This window comes from Carcharodon carcharias, chromosome 3 (genome assembly GCF_017639515.1).
Source record: "Carcharodon carcharias isolate sCarCar2 chromosome 3, sCarCar2.pri, whole genome shotgun sequence".
Classification (NCBI taxonomy): domain Eukaryota; kingdom Metazoa; phylum Chordata; class Chondrichthyes; order Lamniformes; family Lamnidae; genus Carcharodon; species Carcharodon carcharias.
The window spans coordinates 230,298,092-230,321,390 of NC_054469.1; the positions used below are offsets into that span (position 1 = coordinate 230,298,092).

At 41.8% G+C, this 23,299-nt stretch overlaps 1 protein-coding gene across 14 annotated transcripts in view; it reads right to left on the bottom strand.

Annotated features, from left to right (window-relative positions):
- Positions 1–23,299, bottom strand: part of fars2 (phenylalanyl-tRNA synthetase 2, mitochondrial) — a 509,243-nt gene that overhangs the window by 387,801 nt on the left and 98,143 nt on the right. For 2 of the 14 annotated variants that reach the window (XM_041183494.1, XM_041183495.1), the window contains one exon: positions 20,564–20,611. The exons of 11 other annotated variants lie outside the window; for them this stretch is intronic. The gene's annotated coding sequence lies outside the window, so the exon portion shown is untranslated. Of the gene's footprint in view, positions 1–9,311; positions 9,419–20,563; positions 20,612–23,299 lie in introns of all 14 variants that reach the window. One more of the 14 variants, XM_041183493.1, reaches the window with a different exon arrangement.

Consider the following 23,299-nt stretch of genomic DNA (forward strand, 5'->3'; position numbering starts at 1 on the left):
TAAAGTTTAAAATGATTAGCTTGAGATTGAGGGTAAGGTGCATTGTTGAGATAGAACAGAAGGAATTTTACTCCAAATCAGGTGTGCAATTCCTGGCATTTGATGCTGACATCAGTGCTAAGTGCAACTTTGTACAATGAGCAGTCCAATTACACAGGTCAGGGAGGTTCCAGTTTCAACTATTGATTTATGTTGACCTAATAGATCTCCACAGGAGCAATTTATAAATTGATTTTTTTTTCAAAAAAAAACTTATTCAAACAATCTTCTTTCTCCCCATTTTTCCTACCTATATGCTATTTGGGAGGGGTGAAAGAATACAAATAAATCTTTGCCAGGTCTTCAAGTCTGCCAGGTCTTGCCAGTCTATGAAACTTGGAAAATGAGAAGGTATCTCCCTCCTTAACATTTGTGCCCCATATTACTACAGTGGCACTTAGAGCAGATAAACAGTACATGGGGATTCCTGGGATAAATTAACATCAATCACTCAGTGGCACAATGTACTGGTGCAACAAACTGCTGTCAATTCTCCTTCTTTAGGTACCATGTCCTAAGAGGGCATTGGTGACCACAGACCTCTATTGGATTGGTCCATGATTATGCTTGGCAAAGTACTGCAATGGTTTGCCATTGCCTTCTGCAGTACAGCTGACCAAGAAACTCTCCCGTTTTACCATCTGCCATCCGGCGCTTTGGAATCATTCACAGGCTGATAACCAACCTGTTTGATCACATAGTGAATGTACCCTTCTGTGACCATCAAGTCCTGGAGTTGGATTTGAACCAGAAACCAGCGCCAGAGGTAGGGATGCTACCATTGCACCACAAGACCTCCCCGCTGTCAATACACAGGTTTAAAGCAAAGTTAAGTTCACACTTAACTAGCACATAAGTCCCTTAATGAAGTATTAATTAAAAAATTGTATTGTGAGAAAAATCTACCCAAAGATTACCTTTTCTCAAATTATTTCCCACTTTCTCCTAGTCAACACCCAATTCATTTTCTACCCTTCTTTCAGAGTTTCCTCTTTTCACATCATTTACCACTGAGGATGTAAGCTAGTAACCTGATTCTGAAACTCTACTAATTCCAAACTTATCCCAACCACAAAAAAGGTGCTAAATAACCCACTCAACCAAGTTACCTTCCCTGTTTGTAATAATCTAGTTGGCATCATGTGATTGGTATAACAGGGATCTGAAACTCAGCATATCAAGAGCAGCAGATGCCAGTCTACTTTTCAATCACTCTATCGCATAATATGTGCCATCATGAGAGTGAGGTAGATTTGCCCATTATTGGGCCTCATTGTATTGACTCGCCCAGGAGCAGCATATGCAGGTAATTCTGGCAGGCAAGGTCACATGCCAACAAGAGAACCTTATGAGCAGTCAATCCCCCATGCCTGGATTTTTTCTACACTTAACTGTATAGTTTTGGTTTATGTAGCTGCAATTAGCTTCATTGCCCTTGAGCTAGAGAGCAGGAACCCAAAAAATTACAGTCAGGACTTCTGTACCCAACCGGTATCTAGTGACTCCTGCCCCATGTACAAAAATTAATGTGCAAAAGATAAGTTTAAATTCATTCACGGGATGTGGACATCACTGGCAAAACAAGCCTTCATTGCCCATCCCTAGGTTTCCTGTGAAGGTGATGGTGGACTGTCTTCTTCAACAGTTTATAGCAGTTTAATATAACTGAGTGCCTTGCTCAGCCACTTCAGTGGATAATTAAGAGTGAACTACATTGGCGTGGGACTAGAGCCACATTTAGACTAGACCAGTTAAGAATAGCAGATTTCCTTCCCTCAATGACCTTCGTTAAGCAGTTGGGTTTTCATAACAATGTGAAAGCTCATGGTCACTGTTATTGATAACCAACCAACTATTTGTCTCCAGATTCTTCAAGCTGAATTAAAATTCCAAAAATACCATGATGGGATCTAAATTCATGTTCTCTCAATTATTAATCCAGGCCTCTATATTATCAATCTCAGGACTGAGGCAACCTGCTCAAACACATGTGCAAGCACTGGGGCTGGTGTTACACAATGAGCAACAGATCTTTTTTTTAGTCTTTCATGGGACGTGGGGGTTGATGGCAAATAGTTCAGCAATTTTTTTTATTGCCCATCCCTAATTGCCCTTGAGGTGACGGTGAACTGCTGCTGTCCATGTGATGTAGGTACATGCACATGCTGTTTGGCAGCGAGTTCCAGAATTTTGATCCAGTGGCAGTTAAGGGATGGCGATATAGTTCCAAGTCAGAATGGTGTGTGGCTTGGAGGCAAATTTGCAGGTGGTGGTGTACCCATACTTCTGCTGCCTTGTCCTTTCAGATGGTAGAGGTCGCAAGTTTGGAAGGTGCTGTTAAAGGAGTCTTGGTGAGTTGTTGCAATGCATCTTGTAGACAGTGCACACTACTGCCACTATGTGTCGATGGTAGAGGGAGTGGATGTTGCAGGTGGTAGATGGGGTGCCAATCAAGTGGCTGCTTTGTCCTGGATGGCGTCAAGCTTCTTGAGTGTTCTTGGTGCTGCACTCTTCCAGGCAAGTGGAGAGTATTCAATCACACTCCTGACTTGTGCCTTTGAGGAGTCAGGGAATGAGTTATTCACCACAGAATTCCCAGGCTCTGACCTGCTCTTGAAGCCACAGTATTTATGACCTGTCCAGTTCAGTTTCTGGTCAATGTTACCCCCAGGATGTTGCTAGTCGGGGATTCAGGGATTGTAATGCCATTGAATATCATGGGGAAATGGTTGGATGCTCTCTTGTTGGAGATGGACATTGCTTGGCATTTGTGTGGTGCAAATGTTACTTGCCACTTATCAGTCAAAGCCTGCATGTTGTCCAGTTCTTGCTGCAAATGGACATGGACTGCTTCAATATCTGAGGAATTGCAAATGGTGCTGAACATTGTGCAATCTAGATGCAGGTCTAGTGGAGGCGTCCACTACTTACAACTATGGTATTTTGATGGATAATCACCCTGGAACGTGTGGCATCTAGGAACATCTATTTGTGAGATTGAGCCTTTAAAATGTTATTTGCTTCTTTTTGCACACTTAAAATGCTGTCATAGAGCCCAGGGTGCCAGACTGGAGAAGGGATTGACAAACCTGGTCCTTGGAACAGAGGCTGATGTGACTTAATTGAGATGTATAAAAATATCAGGGGCTTAGATAGAGAGAAAAACCTATTTAACCATAGCAAAAGGGTCAAAAACTGGGGCCATAGCTTTAAAGTAATTGGCAGAAGGATTCTAGGGGATATTGGGAAGCATTTTTTTCACTCAGATGGAGGGGCCTGGAACTCTCTGCCTGTAAGGGTGATAGAAGCAGAACCAATCAGGATACTTGAAAACTACTTGCATGTCGACTTGAAGCACCTTGATCTGCAGGGCTACAGACCTGGTGTAGGAAGGTGGGATTAGGCTGGGTAGCTCTCCGTCAACCAATACGGACACAATGGGCCACATGACCCCCTACTGTGTAACAAAGTTTCTACGATTTCTTGGACAACCATGAAGTAAGGCTTTACTGATCTCATCAACATTATTCAGTTTACTTGATGACGTATAACTGCTTCATGCTCCAGTGCACCACTGTACATTTTGACCTGGCATTCAAAAGTGACCCAGGCAACATTTAGCAAATGAAAGTTGTGACACCATTAGATGACAGCAACCACAGAATGATCAAGTCCAACGTGATCTAAGATTCAGAAATACCATGGTCAGATATTAAATTTTTAAAAAGGCTAACGTCAAAAAAAATGAGGGAGAACTCAGCAAATTGATTGGGAGGGGATGGGGAGATACAAAGGATTAGATAGGATATAAGGCACAGAAACAGACCATTTGGCTTAACCAGTCCATACTGTGTTTATGTTCCACTCGAGCCTTCTCTCATCTTTCCTTACCTAAATCTACTGTTGAAGTCCTCTATTCCCTTCTCCCTTGTTTGCTTTTCCAGCTTCCCCTTAAATGCATCTATACTAATCGCTTCAACCAGTTCCTATGGTAGCAAGTTGCACATTCACACCACTCTTTGGATAAAGAAGTTTCTTCTGAATTCTCTATTAGATTTCTTGGTGACTATCTTACATTGATTGCCTCTAGTTAGTGATAGTCTCTTCCCCACAAATGGAAAAATTGTCTCTGTGTCCACTCTATCAAAACCTTTCATAATTTTAAAGACATCTATTAGGTCATCTACTAGGTCATCAATTAGTTCACCAAACAGCCTTCTTTTTCAAAGAGAAAAGAGACCCAGCCTATTCTTATATTCATATCCTTTCCTGATATGTATATACCCATTCATTTCTGATGTCATTCTTACAAATCTTCTCTTTGCCCTCTCCATTGCCTCAATATCTTTTTTATAATATGGCAATCAGAACCGCACACAGTACTCTTAAGTGTAGTCTGACCAAGGTTACATACGAATTAGGAGCAGGAGTAGGCCATTCAGTCCCTCGAGCCTACTCTGCCATTTCTTAAGAATTGTGGCCTCAACTTCACTTTCCTGTCTACCCCCTATAACTTTTGACTCCATTGTCAGTCAACAGTCTATCTAACTCAGCGCTAAAAATATTCAGTGAGCCTGTCTCCACTATTCTCTGGGGAAGAGAATCCCACAGACTAAAGACCCTCAGAGAAAAAAATTCTCCTCATCTCCATCTTAAATGGGAAGCCCCTCATTTTTAAACTGTGTCCCCTAGTTCTAGCCTCTCCCACAAGGGAAAACATCCTCTCAGCATCCACCCTGTCAATTCCCTTCAGGATCTTAAAGGCTTCAATAAGATCAGCTTTCATTTTTCTAAATTCTAATGGACACATGCCCAATCTTTCCTCATAAGGTAACCCTTTTATCCCAGGAATCAGTAGAGTGAACCTTCTCTGAATGCTTCTAATGCAGTTGTATTCTTTCTCAAGTAAGGAAACCAAAACTGTACACAGTACTCCAGATGTGGTCTCACCAATGCCAAAACTTCCTGACTTTTACATTCCATTACTCTTGCAATAAACAACAACTTTCCATTTGTCTTCCTGTACTTGTATACCAACTTATTGTATTAGGATAACCAGGTCCCTCTGTACTGCAGAGTTTTGCAGTCTTTCTCTATTTAAATTGTTTTCTATTCTTTCTGCCAAAGTGAACGAGTTCACATTTTCCAACATTCACACGTTCACATTTTCCTCTACTGTCTCCACAGCCATTTCTTTTAGGACCATTGTATGAAGTCCATCAGATCCTGCCTTTAGTTGTCAGCCTTTAGTTCTAATGGTTTTATATTACATAATATCCCATCTACCAATTTTTTGTCCACTCACTTAACCTATCTAAATTCCTTTGTAGACCACCTATTTTTGTGTCATCAACAAATTTAGGAACCATACATTCGGTCTGGAACCATATATTCGGTCCCTTCATCCAAATCATTTATATAGATTGTAAATAGTTGAGACCCCAACACTGATTTTTTTTTAAAAAATTCATTGCCTGTGGGCATCGCTGGCTAGGCCAGCATTTATTACCCATCCATAATTGCACTCATTCGAAGGGCAATTGCTGTGGGTTTGGAGTCACATGTAGTCACCAATCTAGGTAAGGACGGCAGATTTCCTAACATTAGTGAACCAGATGGGTTTTTACAATAACCGGCAATGGTTTCATGGTCATCATTAGACTTTTCAATTCCAGATTTTTATTCAATTCAAATTTCATCATCTGCTGTGGTGGGTACCCACAGCATTACATTGGGTCTTTAGAATACCAGCCCACTGACAATACCACTATGCCACTGCCTGCCCTTGTAGCATCCCTATAGCATTCCACTGGTTACAGGTTATTGACCGAAAAATGACCTACTTATCCCTACTCTCTGCTTCCTGTTAGCCAACCGATCCTTTATCCATGATATGTTTCCCCCTTACACCATTAGCTCTTACTTTGTGTAGTAACTTTTAATGTGGCACCTTATTAAATGTCTTTTGGAAATCCAAGTACACCACACATACAGGTTTCCCTTTATCCACATTACTTGTTACTTCCTCATAGAATTCTAATAAATTAGTCAAACATGATGTCCCTTTCACAAAACCATATTGTCTCTGCCTAATTGCATTAAGATTTTCTAAGGCCCTGCTATAATCACCTTTATAATAGATTCTAGCATTTTTCCGATCACACATGAGGCTAACTGGCCTGTAGTTGCTTGCTTTCTATCTCCTCCCTGTCTTGAATAGAGGAGCTACTTTTACTATTTTCCAATCTGATGGAACCTTTCCAGAACCTAGGGGATTTTGGAAAATTTAAATAATGCCTTTACTATCCCCACAGCCATTTCTTTTAGGGCCAAAGTATGAAGTCCATCAGATCCTGATACCTTGTCAGCCTTTAGTTCTGATGGTTTTCTCAGTACCCTTTCCCTGGTGATTATAATTGTTTTAAGTTCCTCCCACCCTTTCAACTCTTGATGTACTAGTATTTCTGGGATGTTATGTGTGTCTTCAACAGTGAAGACAGGCAGAAAATACAGTGCTTCTACCATTTCCTTTTTTCCCATTATTAATCCTCCAGACACTCTCTCCATTGGACCCACACTTACTTTAGTTACTCCTATTCTTTTTAAATGCTTGTATGAGCTCTTACTATGTTTTTATATTTCTAGCTAGCTTTCTCTCATACCCTAATTTCTCCCTCCTTATTACTTATTAGTCATTCTTTGCTGGTTTTAAATTCTGTCCAATCTTCTGACCTGTCACAAACCTTTGCAGAATTGTACACTTTTTCTTTCAATTTGATACTATCTTTAACTTCCTTAGTTAGCCACAAACGATGCATTTGTCTCCCCGAGTCTTCCCTTCTCACTGGAATGTATCTTTGCTGAACGTAATGAAGCATCTCCTTAAATGTCTGCCACTGCATTTCTACTGACCTACCCCTTAACCTATTTTCCCAGTTTAGTTTAGCCAGCTATCTTCATACCTTGCAATTGCCTTTATCCAAGTTTAAAACATTAGTCTTTGACCCACTCTTCTTTTCCTCAAACTGAATGTGAAATTCAGTCGTTATGATCACTGATACCTAGAGGCTCATTCACTTGAGGTCATTAATTAATTCTGCCTCACTGCACACTACTAGAATAGCCTGCTTGCTGGTTGTGCCTAGAACGTGCTGCACTAATAAATTGTCCTGAAAACACTTTATATGAACCCATCTTCCAGGCTACCTATGCCATTCCAATCTGTATGCAGATCAAAATCATCCATGATAATTGCAGTGCCTTTCTTAAAAGCCCCCATTATTTCTTCCTGTATGCCCCATTCTACAACATCGTTATTCCTGGAGGCCTGTAAACTGCTTTTTCCCTTTGCTATTTCTTATCTCTACCCAAACTGATTCCTCTCCTCTCTCGCTTTCAGCCCTGCTCTGTCTCCAAAGCCGTGCACTCTTCTCTCTTTTCAGCCCTGCTCTGTCTCTGAAGCCTCATGCTCCTCTCTCACTCTATTAAGCCCTGCTGTGTCTCAATACAGGTTTAGCATAACTTCCCTACTTTTTAATTCTATCCCTATAGAAATAAAACCTAGCGCTGGGTTTGCCCTTTTTATGGCCTTGCTAACCTGTGTCGCAACATTTCGTGATTGATATATTTGTACTCTGAGATCCCTTTGTTCCTCTGCCCCACCTAGGCTTCCAAGTAATAAGTGACCTCCCTATTCTTACTTCCAAAATGCACCATCTTACATTTATCTGAGATATTGAACTTCACTTGCCAATTATTTGCCAATTCTGAAAGTTTAATAATGTCTTTCTGTTATTTGTTGTAGTCCTCCTCAGTATTGACTATCCACCCAATTTGGTGGGATAGAGGACAAGTAGAATAATTTAAGGCATAATGGCTGATTATGCTAGATAAATACAGTCTTGGATACACCAAACTTGGACTAAATAAACTTGATATTAAATGAATTCATCAATTAGCCAGAAGTGAGATAAACAGGAAAAATACATTCTACAAATTCTGCATGTGAAGGGAAGGGGATATAGGAACATGATGAAATATGTGACAAGGTTAGTCAAAGAGGCAAGGTACTGCTACAGATACAAAACATAACAGGTTTGAAAGTCAAAAAAGGCCTTCTCTCAAGAATAATACAAATGTCTCTTATAGTTGGCAAAATGTTCTCTACAACATTCTCCTGCAGCTGCTGCTGCACCTCTGCCTCTCAAATGTCTCTCAACTGTCTTTCCTCTTCTAAGGGCACTATAAAGATAGTCTCTTTGTAACACAAAGTTGTGCAGCAGGCTGTACTCAAGCAGAATCCTAGAGGGTGGTGAATTAATAATTGTGGGACATTACCATAAAGATCCAAGGTGCCCTCTATGATTCTTTAGGTGATTGAATAGAACATATTGTACTGATACTCAGTTGATACCCTGGAGACATACAAATGTCATCAATGGTGGCTGTAGAGGGTCGTCTTCCAAGAAACCACCAAAAATTTCCTTTCAGCATGGAATTCCAGGGAGCTGCCTGGGGAGCAAGCATTCACTTCTATTATGTTGTGCTGTGTGCCAATGAGTTACAAATTTTAAAGAATCGAAAGAACATTCCTGGTGATTTCAAAGGTGGCATTGCTATGTGGATAAAATGTATGACTCCTTGTATCTTGAGAATCATTGTGTTTTTGTATTATTGATGAGTACAGGGGTTAATGACAAGCCCACAACTAAAGGCATAAAAGTACATGTTAAGGGAATTTTCAGCAGCAAGACAAAGGAATCAAAATTGTGCAAACAAAAGCATTTTCTGTAATCCACTTTAAATCAACTTCAGCTTTACTACAGAACATGCAAAGCTGGAAATTCATTCCTTAAGAGTGAGACAAGGCTGCACGTAACAGAGGCTGTCACAATGAGAAATGGAAGTTAACCACGTCACTGCTACCTCATCTGATTGTGCCTGCTCATTTTAAATGCAACTTGTAAGTCCAATGCAACTTAAATGAAAACTGAATACTTTAAGTCATGTTTTATACCAACATAATTTACTATCAACTATGGATTACTTAAGTATAATTATCAGGCACAAAAGGTGATGAGCTATGCATGTGCAATCTTCTCAAACTTAATGATTACTGTTTTGTGTTATGTGAATATTCCTCACCATACTCCTTGGATCTTTGGAAATGATTTTGAATGACAACCATTGCATTCTATAGTGACACATAGTTTTGTTTCTGTAGCTACAATATACTTTTTAGAAAGTGAAAAGTTTACCCACCCCCAGCATACCTGTATACTCAGGTCCAAAATTGTGACACATTAGATTCTGGATATTTCAGAAAGAGGATAAAATGGCCCTTCTAAGAAGTTCAGCCCTTGATGCAAAATCCAACTAGCTGTTTTCAGAAAAATTCAAATATAGACACCAGTAAAACATATGCATAGCTGTTGAGAAATGAACTCAAGATTTTCAAATTACTGGACAAATTCAGCCCAATGTATCTATAATTAACAGGATGCCATGTTGCAAACACGAGTCCACATTGATATCTATACTTAAACTAGCTCAAGTAATCTTGTGCACTCATTCTAGAAGGAATTAGTTATTAGTACCACAAAATAGTGTGCTTTATTACCACAACCTTTGTCAGTCATATAAGGACTAAAGACCAAACTTAATCAAAATATTTAGACCTAGACCTTCAGTCAACAAAATAACAGCCTTCAGTGTAGAAAAAGAAAGTAGAAGAATTGTAGTGTTGGTGGAGGTTATAGAGATGGAAAGAGGCTAGGCTATAGTGAGAAAGAAGTATGAGGATGATAATTTTAAACTTGAGGCATAAGGCATTGGGAGCCAATATAGGTAAGCCAGTACAGGGGTGATGAGGATATTGGATTGTAATGAAACCATAGTTTGGATGAGCTAAAGTTTATAGAGGTTGGAGCATGGGAAGCCAGGCAGGGCAGCATTGGAATAGCTGAGTTTGGAGGTGAAAGGAGTACAAACAAGGGTCTCAACATAGTGGGGCCAAGGGACAGGCAGGCAATGTTGTGGTTGTGGAAGTCGGCAGTCTTTGTGATGGAGAAGCTCAGATCAAGGTCAAATAAGTTCTATCCACTAAATATTTGCTAACCTTATCCCGGGTCCTGAAACTTTTGATTTTTAACAATAGATTCTAAATATTTTGGCAAGAAAACGCAACAGCAAGGTTGTGAACGATATGATTCAGCCTGATATAGGTACCAAGGAGCTGAATAGTGTCAATGGTAAGCATAGAATCTGAGGTGGTGACAAAAATTATGGCTTTGGTCTTCCCAATGTTTAGCTGAAGGAAATTGCAGCTCATTCACAACTGGATATTGGACAAGTAGTCTGACAACACACAAGCAGTGATAGGATTCAGAAAAGTGGTGGAGAAGTAAAGTTGGATATTAGTGCACATGTAGACCATCATACTAGGCTCAAGTATTGCAAGATTGGCCCGAATTTTGCGGCGATGAATGATTGGTGTTCACCGTTCATACTGTTGCAAGCTCCAATAAGACCAATAACAGTTATGAATATCCCAGTGACCGACGCAAGAACCCCATGACAAGATTTCACACTTTAAGACTTTTATTGTAACAAACTAAAATCAATATCAAATAAACATTATCACAGAATCACAGAATGTCACAGTGCAGAAGAGGCCCTTCAGCCCATCGAGTCTGCACCGACACATGAGAAATACCTGGCCTATCTACCTAATCCCTTTTACCAGCATTTGGCCCATGGCCTTGAATGTTATGACGTGCCAAGTGCTCAGCCAGGTACTTTTTAAAGGATGTGAGGCAACCCGCCTCCACCACCCTCCCAGGCAGCACATTCCAGACCATCACCACCCTCTGGCTAAAAAGATTTTTCCTCACATCCCCCCTAAAACTCCTGCCCCTCACTTTGAACTTATGTCCCCTCATGACTGACCCTTCAAATAAGGGGAACAGCTGCTCCCTATCCACCCTGTCCAAGCCCCATATAATCTTGTACACCTCGATCAGGTCGCCCCTCAGTTTTCTCTGCTCCAACAAAAACAACCTAAGTCTATCCAACCTCTCTTCATAACTTAAATGTTTCATCCCAGGCAACATCCTGGTGAATCTCCTCTGCACCCCCTCCAGTGCAATCACATCCTTCCTATAATGTGGCAACCAGAACTACACAATACTCCAGCTGTGGCCTCACCAAGGTTCTACACAACTCCAACATGACCTCCCTACTTTTGTAATCTATGCCTCGATTGATAAAAGACAAGTGTCCCATATCCCTTTTTCACCACTCCACTAACATGCCCCTCCACCTTCAGAGATCTATGGACACACACGCAAAGGTCCCTTTGTTCCTCAGAACTTCCTAGTGTCATGCTGTTCATTGAATACTTCCTTGTCAAATTACTCCTTCCAAAGTGTATCACCTCACACTTTGCAGGGTTAAATTCCATCTGCCACTTATCTGCCCATTTGACCATCCCGTCTATATCTTCCTGTAGCCCAAGACACTCAACCTCACTGTTAACCACCCAGCCAATCTTTGTATCATCCGCAAAATTACTAATCCTACTACCCACACTGTCATTTATATAAATGACAAATAATAGGGGACCCAGCACAGATCCCTGTGGTACGCCACTGGACACTGGCTTCCAGTCACTAAAGCATCCTTCTGTCATCATCCTCTGTCTCCTACAACTAAACCAAATTTGAATCCACCTTAACAAATTACACTGTATCCCATCTGCATTTGCCTCTTTTATAAATCTCCCATGTGGGACCTTGTCAAAGGCTTTGCTGAAATCCATATAAACTACATCAACTGCACTACCCTCATCTACACACCTGGTCACCCCCTCAAAACATTCAATCACATTTGTTAGGCATGACCTCCCTCTGCCAAAGCCATGCTGACTATCCCTGATCAAACCTTGCTTCTCCAAGTGGAGATAGATTCTCTCCTTCAGAACTTTCTCCAATAGTTTCCCTACCACTGACGTGAGACTCACTGGCCTGTAGTTCCCTGGCTTATCTCTACAACCCTTCTTAAATGGCAGAACCACATTAGCAGTTCTCCAGTCCTCTGGCATCTCCCCTGTGGCCAGAGAGGAATTAAACATTTGGGTCAGAGCCCCTGCAATCTCCTCCCTTGCCTCCCTCAGCAGTCTGGGACACAAATCATCTGGACCTGGAGATTTGTCCACTTTTAAGCCTGCTAACACCTCCAACACATTGCTACTCCCTTTATCAATTTGCTCAAGAACATCGCAGTCTCTTTCCTCAAGCTCAATGCCTTCATCCTCATTCTCTTGGGTGAAGACAAACGTGAAGTATTCATTCAACACTCTAGCGATGTCCTCTGGCTCCATCCACAGATTGTCCTCTTGGTCCCTTATGGGCTCTACTCTTTCCCTGGTTATCCTCTTCTCATTGATGTGCTTATAGAATATCTTCGATTTTCCCTTCTTTTACCAGCTTCAGCTTTCTCATATCCCCTCTTTGCTCTCCTAATTGCTTTCTTAAGCTCCACTCTGCACTTTCTGTACTCCACTAATGCCTCTGCTGATTTGCTTCCCTTGTACCAGCTAAAAGCCTTCCTTTTCCTTCTTATCGTAACATGAATGTCTCTGGTTATCCATGGTTCTCTGGGCATATTACTCCTTCTTATCACCCTGGAGGGAACATGTTGAGCCTGTACCCTCCCCATTTCCTTTTTGAATGCCTCCCACTGCTCCTCTAGATTTCCCCACAAGTAGCTGTTCCCAGTCTTCCTTGGCCAGATCCTGCCTTATTTTACTAAAATTCACTCTCCCCCAATCCAAAAGTTACTTTGTAAGTAACTAACACACTAAACTACAGAAAAGGTACGCTCCATTAACTTCTATGAAGTCCCCAGCTCCTCTTGGCTTCAACAGGATCTCTTCTCCCTGCCACACAAGTTTGAATCTTCCAGTATCTTTATAAAAGAAAGTCCTTTCACTCTTTAACAAATCAGATTAAAATGGAATCATAGAATGGTACTATATGAGAGACCATTCAGCCTGTTGTGTCCATGCCAGCTATCTGCAAGATCAACTCAGTCAATCCCATTCATAACATTAAAAACATAAGAAATAGGAGCAGGAGTAGACCACACATCCTTTCGAGTCTGCTCTGCCATTCAATATGATCATGGCAGGTCTTTGGCTTCAATTCTACTTTGCCGCCCCATTCACCATATCCCTGTGCTATCACTGGCCCCTTATCGAGCTCTCCTGTCCCACCCCATTCTACCAGCTTATATTCCAACTCATTTCTATATGTCTTAGTTCTGATGAAGGGTCATACGGACTCAAAACATCAACTGTATCCCTCCCCGCAGATGCTGTCAGACCTGCTGAGTTTTTCCAGGTATTTTTGTTCAGTGTCTACCCTGTTAAGCCTCTTCATAATCTTACACATCTCTCATTTTTCTAAACGCCAGAGAATATAGGTGCAATTTAGGCAGCTGGTCATCATATGAAAGTCCTCTTATCCCTGGGGCTAATCTAGTGAACTTTCTCTGTATCGCCTCCAATGCAAGTATATCCTTCCTTAAATATGCAGACCAAAACTGTGCACCATACTCCAAGTGTGGTTTCACCAAAGCCCTGTAAAATTCTGGTAAGACTTCCTTATTCTAGTACTCCAATCCCCTCGCAACAAAGGCCAACATGCTATTTGCTTTCCTAATTGCTTGCTGTATCTGCATGCTAATTTTCTGCGTTCTTTGTATGAGTACACCCAAGTCCCTCTGAAATCAACATTTACAAGCTTTACGCCTTTTAAAAAACATTTTGTTTTTTTATTCTTATTATCGAAGTGAATAACTTCACACTTCCCACATTATACTTCTTCTGTCACCCTGTTGCCCACTTACTTAACCCGTTTATATCTCTTTGCAGCCTATTTGTGTCCTCACAGTTCTGCATTCCCACCTAGCTTAGATACATTACTCTCCCTGTCTCTTCAGCTAAGTCATCAATATAAATTGTAAATAGCAATGGGCCCAGCATAGATTCCCGCAGGACTATCCTACTTACAGCCTGCCAAGTTGAAAAATGCCCCGTGTATCCCAATCTTTGCCTCCTGTCCATTAACCAATCCTCTATTCATGCTAATACATTATCGCCAACTTCTTGCGCCTCTTGCATATTAACCTTTTGCACAGCAACTTATTGGATACCTTTTGGAAATACTCCCCGGCCGTCTCCCTGTATCCCTGCAAATATTTTCTTCAAGTAATTATCCAATTCTATTTTGAAAGTCCCAATTGAACCTGCCTCCATCACACTCTCCGGTGGAGCATTCCAGGTCCTAACCACTCACTACAAAAAAAAAAGGTTTTCCTCAGGTTGCTTTGAATCAGTGCCTTCTGGTTCTCAACCCTTCCACCAATGGGAACATTTCTTATATACTGTATCTAGACGATTTATTATTTTGAACACGTGTTTCAAATCGTCTCTTCTCTTATGAAGAATACCCCAACTTCTCCAATTTATCCATGTAACTGAAGTTCTTCATCCCTGGAACCATTAACTCATGAATCTTTGCTGTACCCTCTGTAAAGCCTTATTTCATAGCCTTCCTAAAGTACTGCAAACAAAAATCCAGTTGAGGCCAAACCAGAGTTTTACAAGGTGAGTCAAACATGTAATTATGATATTAGAGATGTTAAGGACAACTGTTTTAAAACCTTTAAATTGGGCCTAAAATACTTTATCAAAATGGAAATATGTACAGACAATCTGGCATTTTTCTGAAACAAAACCAGAAAATGCTGGTCTTTCTGTGTTTGTTCAAACCTTGTCAGATTCTTATCTCTAGAGGTGACTATATTAAAATGCAAAAACTTCTCCAGGGATGTCCATTGAATCTTCTAAAAGGTGTGAAAACCCTTTGGCTTCTAATGGAACAGGAGATAGGAAGGGACTTCAAAGGACTTCAATGTAATTAACTTCCTTGCCTGTTTGAAACAATGATTTATTGAAAATTAACAAAGCAACCATTTTTGCATTTCCAAACTGTATGAAGGAGGCTGTTGGAATCCATTTTGTGTGGCAGTGTGCAGAGAACCCGCAAGACCTCAGGAAGTCGGTTCCAGCCCACAACTCTCTGTTGAACTTACTGTGAACAGCGTGTAAGAGCTGTGCATCTCTCTACTATCAGGAGTTACAGAGTAAGACATCCAGAAACTCATCCCTGGTCTGCTGACAAGAAATCAGGCAAGCTTCAGGTGTTGGTACCTGCAGTTTCCAGTAAGGAAAGGATCCTGTACACTCTCCCAGCATCTGCTCCCCTATCATGTCCATTTACAAAGGAAAACTCCAACTCTTCAATCTCATAAGGACAATCACTTACAAGGGCAATTGCCGAAACCAGCAAATGCTGGGTCGACCTGCTACCCAGTATCCTGTTTATACTGTGGGTGAGTCCTAACTGAATAACCGGACTAACTAAATTCGAACTAATGACCGGACGAACCATGTGGCTGCCTGCAAGCACCTGTACAAGCAGTGAGGACATAGGGCCAGCGCGGGACGGGGTCAAACGATTCATCAAAGAGTTGTGTAAGCAGTTACATGACCTGAGACAGGAGGTTAGGGACCAGCAGATTATAATGAATACGGAAGTAGATGAAGTGGGAGAAAAGGAAAGATGCCATAAGTAGGGGATCAAGTGATGGTTAGGGTCCTAGCAGCAAAACCAGGTTTAGCATCCCACTGGCAAGGACCTTATGAGATCTGATGACCAGAAACACGTACACATGTGTGGACATAAAAGGGAAAGGCCGGTGGAAATACTGGATACTAATTAAGAAGTATGAGCGCACCAAAAAAGGGCATCCAAAAATGAAAGTTGCTCCTCATGTACCGTGAGAGAACTGATACAAGCATACCCTACAGCCAAAAACTGTGGTACCACCCAATTGCAACTAATAGGAATGGCATTGGCCATATCGAGTTTGCAGGAAGGAGCATCCAAGATCTTATACAAGGTACAGAATATTAGTATCATAAGGGATGACAATTGGCTGAAGTACTACACTGTACCCAAATAAGCAGCCCAGAAGGGATCTCTTCTTACAGGAATCTCACTAGTTGGGTGTAGGAAGAAAGTAAATAATATTGGCTGCCCACATCCCATTGGAGTGAGAGTCATGTGCGGTTTTACCACCACCCTAAATTGTACTCTTGACATTTCCAGAACCCACCATGAACTAATGTTGGTGGCATGCTGTGGAGAAGGGAAAACTGTGTGACCAGCAGCAAACCTCAATATCAGTTCAGTAACATCCACTGTCCAGTGATCAACTCAAGGTTCTGCTTCCAGCTCTGGGCCTCAACGATGATCGGAAATTCGGCAATAACCCACGTCCGGTCTCCTCACAGGGAGCAGATGAATATAACTAATGGCCTAAAGTAGGACTTGCTGAGATATCTGCTTCCCAAGGGGAAGGGAATCCCAAAGCTGCTGGAACATCTATTGAAATTGAGAAAAGAGGCTCGGGTGGCATGAAGAAGTATCACCGAATCCAACATCAAGTAAGCAACTGGGAGAAGATGTGAAAACCGAACTGGAGGTCGCATCATGGTGGCAGATAGTTTGGGACTTAAGCATTAGGGTGGACATTCACCCCAGATCAGAATTGTTTCCCATGTACTGGTGGTTGTGCAACTGCTAATCATAATCGGACATATGATTGAACATTGTACCAGATGCCGGCGATGCTGGAATCAAACCATAGCATTGCACAAGTCTGAGGAGAAACAGAATGTGCTAGATGTAGTTTAGGAAAATGAAACCATGCAAACCTAACTGATGCAGCGAGGAGGAGCACAGGATAGTTTTGCATTAGCTGGCCATCTTGGGGATTAGTATCCAGGCCAAAGGGGGTGTCTGAAGTGGTGTTCCCTGGGATACTCAGGCTTGATCAAATTGCTCGTCTAAGATTTAAAAGTGTTTGCAGTAAAAAGAATTATTAGAGTGAGTATAGTAAGGAAAGTGACATTTGGGTCAGGCTAAGGTAAGCAGATGACTGGACAATGTAATAAATCATCAGATTAGATAAGGCAAGTTCGTGTTTTTGAATAAACACTGCCATCGTTTGTGCTAAAGGTTAGATCATTCCATGACTTTTTGTGACTTCATTTGTAATTGCCAAAATACAGAACTAGATGTGTGAGATAAGAATGAAGTATCAGACGGAGTATATAAATATATGGAAGAAACTGTGTAATTTTGAGTAGCCTCTTAGAGCAACCTGAAGGCGCTATCCCCCGTATGGATACTTGTATTGAATAAACTGCTGTTTGATTCATCTATAGCTGACTCTGTGTTGACTGTCTTTAGGTATTCCACAACAATATCGCAGCTGCTAAACCGAACCTCAAGTTTCCATCCCTTCACTTTGGAAAGAAGGAATTCAAGTAAAGGGCCTGCAACAATATCTCACAGAGAGTGATTGAAGTATATTTTTTCCTTTATCTAAATTTTAATCTTTGTATCTGTATTTTGGTTAATAACTTTATCACTTTTGCTTAAGTAACTTTCAGCAGTAGTTTTGTAATAAACTAACCTGTATTTTGTTTAAGAATGAAGCTGAATTGCTGGGTTATTTTTAAATTGAACCACTTGCAAGTTAAAAGAGGGCTCCATAAACACACTGTTAGGAAATAGAGATAGTTTAACTAAATTATATTTGTATTTGTGTGTGTTAGGAATAAGGTTAAGTTTAAGTTCAATATACATTTTTTCTACTTGTGGATTAAAAGGTGAAACCCGGGATCTAGTTTCATTTTTGAGTGGAGACAGCAGGTCTAAAGCTCTGCTTGTATACCTGCATTTCTAATGATATTTTTAACGACTCTTGAAGAAGAATTAAAGCAAACAATAGTAGGGAAAAACTGTGCTGTTGCCTAGCAACAGGATTCCAGAGAGGGAAGCCCCATCCACATACAGAGACAGAGACAGCTAAAGAAAAAGCAGTTTGAGTTCATTTGGAAGCAGTTGCCAGTGGATGCAGATTGCAGAAATTAAAGAATAAAGGCCCCAAATCCAGGGGAATGGAACAGGAAAGGTCCCAAGAAGACAGTCTGGTCAAAGGACAGGAATCTGGAAAAGGTTCTGTTCTGTGGAACCAAAAGTAAGGAGCAGAGAGGAAGGCTGCCAGCTTTAAGCCTAAAGAGAACGAAAGCTACAAATGCAGATTTAAAGCAATATAGGTGTGCGAGAAGCCGGAAGATCCAAGGAGACAGCTGAAGGTCTGTAATTCTTTACAATGGGCATACAGTGGTGTTCTGCTAGCACGGCTAAGTCAGTGAGGGACAGTGCATGGAAGAAAGCTTGAATGCACGTGGCAATCCGGGGAGAGGAACATCGGAAGGCGAGTTCAGAGCCTTAGAGGTGGACCCCTGTAGGGGATGTCTGAGAGAAAACATCATTTGGGAGAAGATTTCAAGGCGAGTTCTTAGAGATTGGAGATTGGAAACCCTCATGTGAAAGACGAAGTTCAGTGAGACTGGTTGGCTCACGGTGTGGCAAGCACGTGGAGGGAGCTTAGGGGAGCATCTGTTTGGGGTGATATCTGTCATTTAATTTCAGAGTGTGGTGTGTCTGACCACAGGTAGCCTATTGGTTTACATGGACTACGTACTTAATGTGAACATTAGGGTATAAGACAATTTTTGTAACTTGTGTTAGGCTTACAAATCTGTATATGTCTGTAAAGGGTATAATTGTGGGTGAAGGAGTATTGTAACATAGTTCATCTTTTCTTGTTTAATAAATGTTTTATTCTTTTGTTAAAAGATCATCAGTTGAATCCTATTATTCTATTCAGTAGCCACTCTCCACGTAGCAACACACACACACAGAAAAATTCTTAGCTCGCGGACCACTTTGAGGAAACGCTTTTACATGGTTCTGACAGAAGGTTCTTCATAACTTGATTACCTTTGTACTCTATTCCTCTAATTATAAAGACTAGGATCCCATATGACTTTTCAACTACTTTTTCTACCTGCCCTTCCACATTCAATGATTTGTGCACATATAACCCTAGGTCACTCTGTCCCTGCACTCCATTTAGAAATGTGCCATTTATGTTTTTGTTCTATTGACTAAAATATAGCAGTTCACACTTCTCGGCATGAAATTTCATCTGTCATGTCTATCTATGTTCTCTTGAAGTCTATCACCAACCACCTCAGAGTTCACAAAACTTTATTAATATATAGCAAGAAAAGCAGTGGTCCTTGTACCAACCCTGGAATAGAACCAAATCCTTATTGAGGCACAGAGATTCTGAACTAGGAAGTATAAGTTACAATAGATAATTCAATGTCAAATCAAGTATAGAAAGATTAGAGACACAAAGAAAAGATTAAAAAAATGTTTAATTTAAATTTTGGTATTTTAAAATCTCCAACAATAATTAAATCTGAATGAATGAGATTCCACACTTCTAGAAATTTTTTGTGTGTCAGAGAAGTTGTTCGATAGTAATTAGGACTTAGCACTTACATTTGAATGGACAAGCCATAAGGTTTTCTCTCTTGTCTACTGGGTATCTACTGGCTGGTACAGCACTTCACACCCTTTATGTTTTTTAATGCAGAATCTCCCCAAGAGATCCTGGTACAGAGTAGTTTGTGGCAGAGCGAGGCAAATCCAAAAGCCACTTCCTAATTTCTGAATTTAACTGTGCAAGTGCAAACAGTTGAAGTTACTGTCTGATTTGCTTCATAGCGATGGTGAGTGCCAACAGCCTCACCATTTTTCTGACTGAAAAAGCCAGGCAAATATAATGCAAAATTTCTGCAACTACTAAACACCAATATATCAGTGACAGAAACTAGGTACTGGAACATTGCAATTTCATCCACAGGCCCCAAAGTATAGCCTTTATAAATGATTACAATTACCCATGACTTTCAAAATGCAGGTCCTAGATTTCAAACCTTTGGAATTTTGAATCAACGTATTTAGCCGTAAAACAGAAATGAAGCATTTCCATTTAATTAGAGGAACAAACAAAAATTGTGAATGTTTTGATGTAACAAACTTGAAATAATGAAGGAAGGCCTGACTTTATCTATTTACTATCAAAATAACAAAGGTGTTCCATAAACACATTTAGATGCTGCTACAAACAGTGCTGGTAATCCATATAAAATTGCAAAAGCAAAACCTAAGTTAATTCATAAATTACTCTTATGTTCTCAACCTGAGAAAGCAAAGTGTGATGTGAGATGCGGGAAACAACATGGTGACTTTTGGGAATAACAAGTGCAAGATGCATAAAAGAATGTAGCTCATGGCCATTTTTTAAACTGATAAGGAGAAACAAGTATAATGCTGTACTCTCAAAGGATACACTTCAAATTTCTGGTGGTTTTGGGTTCAGTTTCTTGGTAGAAAAATCAATAACAATGTTATAAAACTGAAAAGCTGATAGTAAACGAACTAAGTATTTAGCATTAGCTTTTGAATACCTGTGGTATGGACTGTTGGTTTTTGTCAACTTATTGTCACATTTTAATCTGTTGGGACACAAGAGCAGTTCCTTAAATTTTAGATGTTTAAGCCTTGTTATCTTTCATTGGATCAGACAAAGTATTTAAAATAAAGGTCCTGTTTCTGTATGAAGAATTACATCCCCTCGCCTTAGGCGCACTTCTGCAGTTGGTAAAAGCGGTAGTGAAATATTAATGAGCATGTCATCTATCAGGAAATTTTGCAGGAAACCCTGGCAGTAACATAAAAAAAAAGCAAGGCTTTCCATCAAATCAGAACCATAGCATCAACATGTGTAGCTTAAGGCCCTTTATTTTGATTGGCATTCTAGTAAATTCTAAACTTCCTAATATTCACTGCAAGTTTATCTCATTATGAAGTATATACGCACTCAGTTAGGTATATTATGGGTGGAATCTTTCTCTCGTTCCACCTGTGGGCATTGTAGCGGGCGGGGGCGAACAATCCCAAGGGAAAATGATAATCAGTTTCCTAACGACAGGATGTGACAATGGGAACTTGTGGTCCCAACTGCTGTGGTAGGATAATGGCGCGTCGCCAATCCCACTGCAGGCCACCAAGAAGCCCTTTTGCATCCCATTGACAGGATTCAAATGAACCCCCCCCACCCTGAATAGAATTCTAACGCCCCACCCCCCTCCCCACCACGCTACCCCCACCCCCGCCACTATAATATTGTGGCAGTCCGGAACACATCCGGAACAACACTTATCACACTTGTTGGGACTTATATGGATAGAGGCCTAGGACAGCTCTCGGATGCTGGAAAAGATGGAGGACTCAGGAGCTGCTAGTTTCCTGAACACCATATGGTGCATCCATTAGGTAGGCCATCAATCAGGTGGATTCTACCAGCAGCATTAGCATCAATCAGGTGGACTGTACCAACAGCATTCACATCGATCGAGTGGACTCTACCAGCAAGTGAGCATCGCTCAGGTGGACTCTCCAGCAGGTGAGCGGCAGCATAAGATGGTATGGTGCAGTGATGGTCTTCATGTTGTGGGCGAAAGAAGATGGGGAGGAGAGGGACGTGGAGGGAGATTGATGGACATTGGGGGTCATAAGTGGGGGAAAAAATGAATGCAGGGGTCTAGGGTAGGTGAAGTGGTTTATGGCACTGGAGAGTGGGTAGGGCCATGGTAGAGTATGGGCGGGAGGGAAGAATGCTGCGGCAGGGGTCTGTGTGCAGGTGTGAATGTGCAGTGTGGCTGGGGGGGACGGGTAGGAAAGGGTTCAGAGGGAGGGTTTGTCATGTCTACTGCTGAGTCCTGGAGAGCAAATGGAGGAAATTGGTGATAGTAAGGGATGGTGAGGGCTAATGGGGGCAGTGGGATCCAGTGGGGTGAGAGGGTGAGGGTTCTGCTATGGCAGGTGAAGGGACGCTGAGGGTTGTTGAAGGGAGGATGGAAATAAAAGCGGATTCCTGGGGATGGCAGGACGAGGAAAGTCATCTCTATAGTTACTGGGGTGGGCTCCTCAGGAAGGAAGGCGACGGTAACATTAACCTGCACTGGACGAAGGGTAATGGAGGAGTAGGGTTTCTAGGGTTACTGTGGAGGGGGTCAAAGGTAAAACCAGGAGGGTCAATGGTTATGGCGGATGAGGGTGTGGGTAACAAGGGAAGGGTGAAAGGTATTGGACTGCACGTCAAAAGTGACTCACACCTTGGCTGCTCACACTATCCACTGCCTTGTGGTGGAGATGTCGAGATACTGCATGGGAGTTGGGTGGGCAGAGCTGCAGGTCAGCTCAACCGGACAACTGAAGGGAAATCCCAGCATGTAGTTTTGCCGAAGCAAAGGCTTGGCAATCCAGGAGAGTGTGAATGGCAAAGGAACAGCATGAGTGGGAGGCTTCTCGCACATGGCTGGCAAGGGCCCTGGCAAAGATTGATGCCTCCCTGCACATGCATGCTTCCAGGCAACAGAGACCCAGCCTGCGTTGTCCCCCTGAATATTGGGAGTGTGCACGGGCTTAACTGCTAGGAAACACTATGAAAACACCTTCTAAAAGTGCATATATTATTGTATATTGTATATTTACAAAAGTGTATCAACATTGAATAATGAAAATGAACCAGTGCAACCACGTGAGATCAGAACTTCTTGATTTTTCTTTGCCTGTCACTATGTCTAGATACTACACTGACATCCACAGCAGGGGTGTAGGCAGCCTGCTGACCACTACGCCCAGTTGTCTTTAATAACTTTGCCGGGCATCCTCAGTGTCCTCGAGGCCTGGAGGGCCCCGGCTTACTTTGGGTCTCCTGCTCTGGTGCAGCTGCACTCTCTGCGGTCACAGGGGCCGAAGCTGATGGGGTCACAGACAAAGAGGAATCCAAAGGGCTGCGCACCCTTCGAGAGTCCTGAATGGAGGTCCCAGAGGTGTCAGCCTGCTGCTCCTCTTCCCTCTGGGTGCCCCAGGGCCTCTCCCTGACTCCGTGAAGAGAAGGGGCACCTGGATGGAGGTTGAGGTGCCTTGTCCCCCTCTCAGGTAGCCACTTTACAACGTTGTCCATGGGAATGACGATGGATTGCGGGTCTGTGCGCTTCTCTGTCAGAAACTGGGTATTCTGTTGGACAAGGGTCTCCATGGCATCTGCCACCCTCCCCATGGAGACCTCAATACGGGCACATGTTAGTACCACCTCATCAGACAGCAGGCAGATGGTCTCCTCCACCTCACATGCC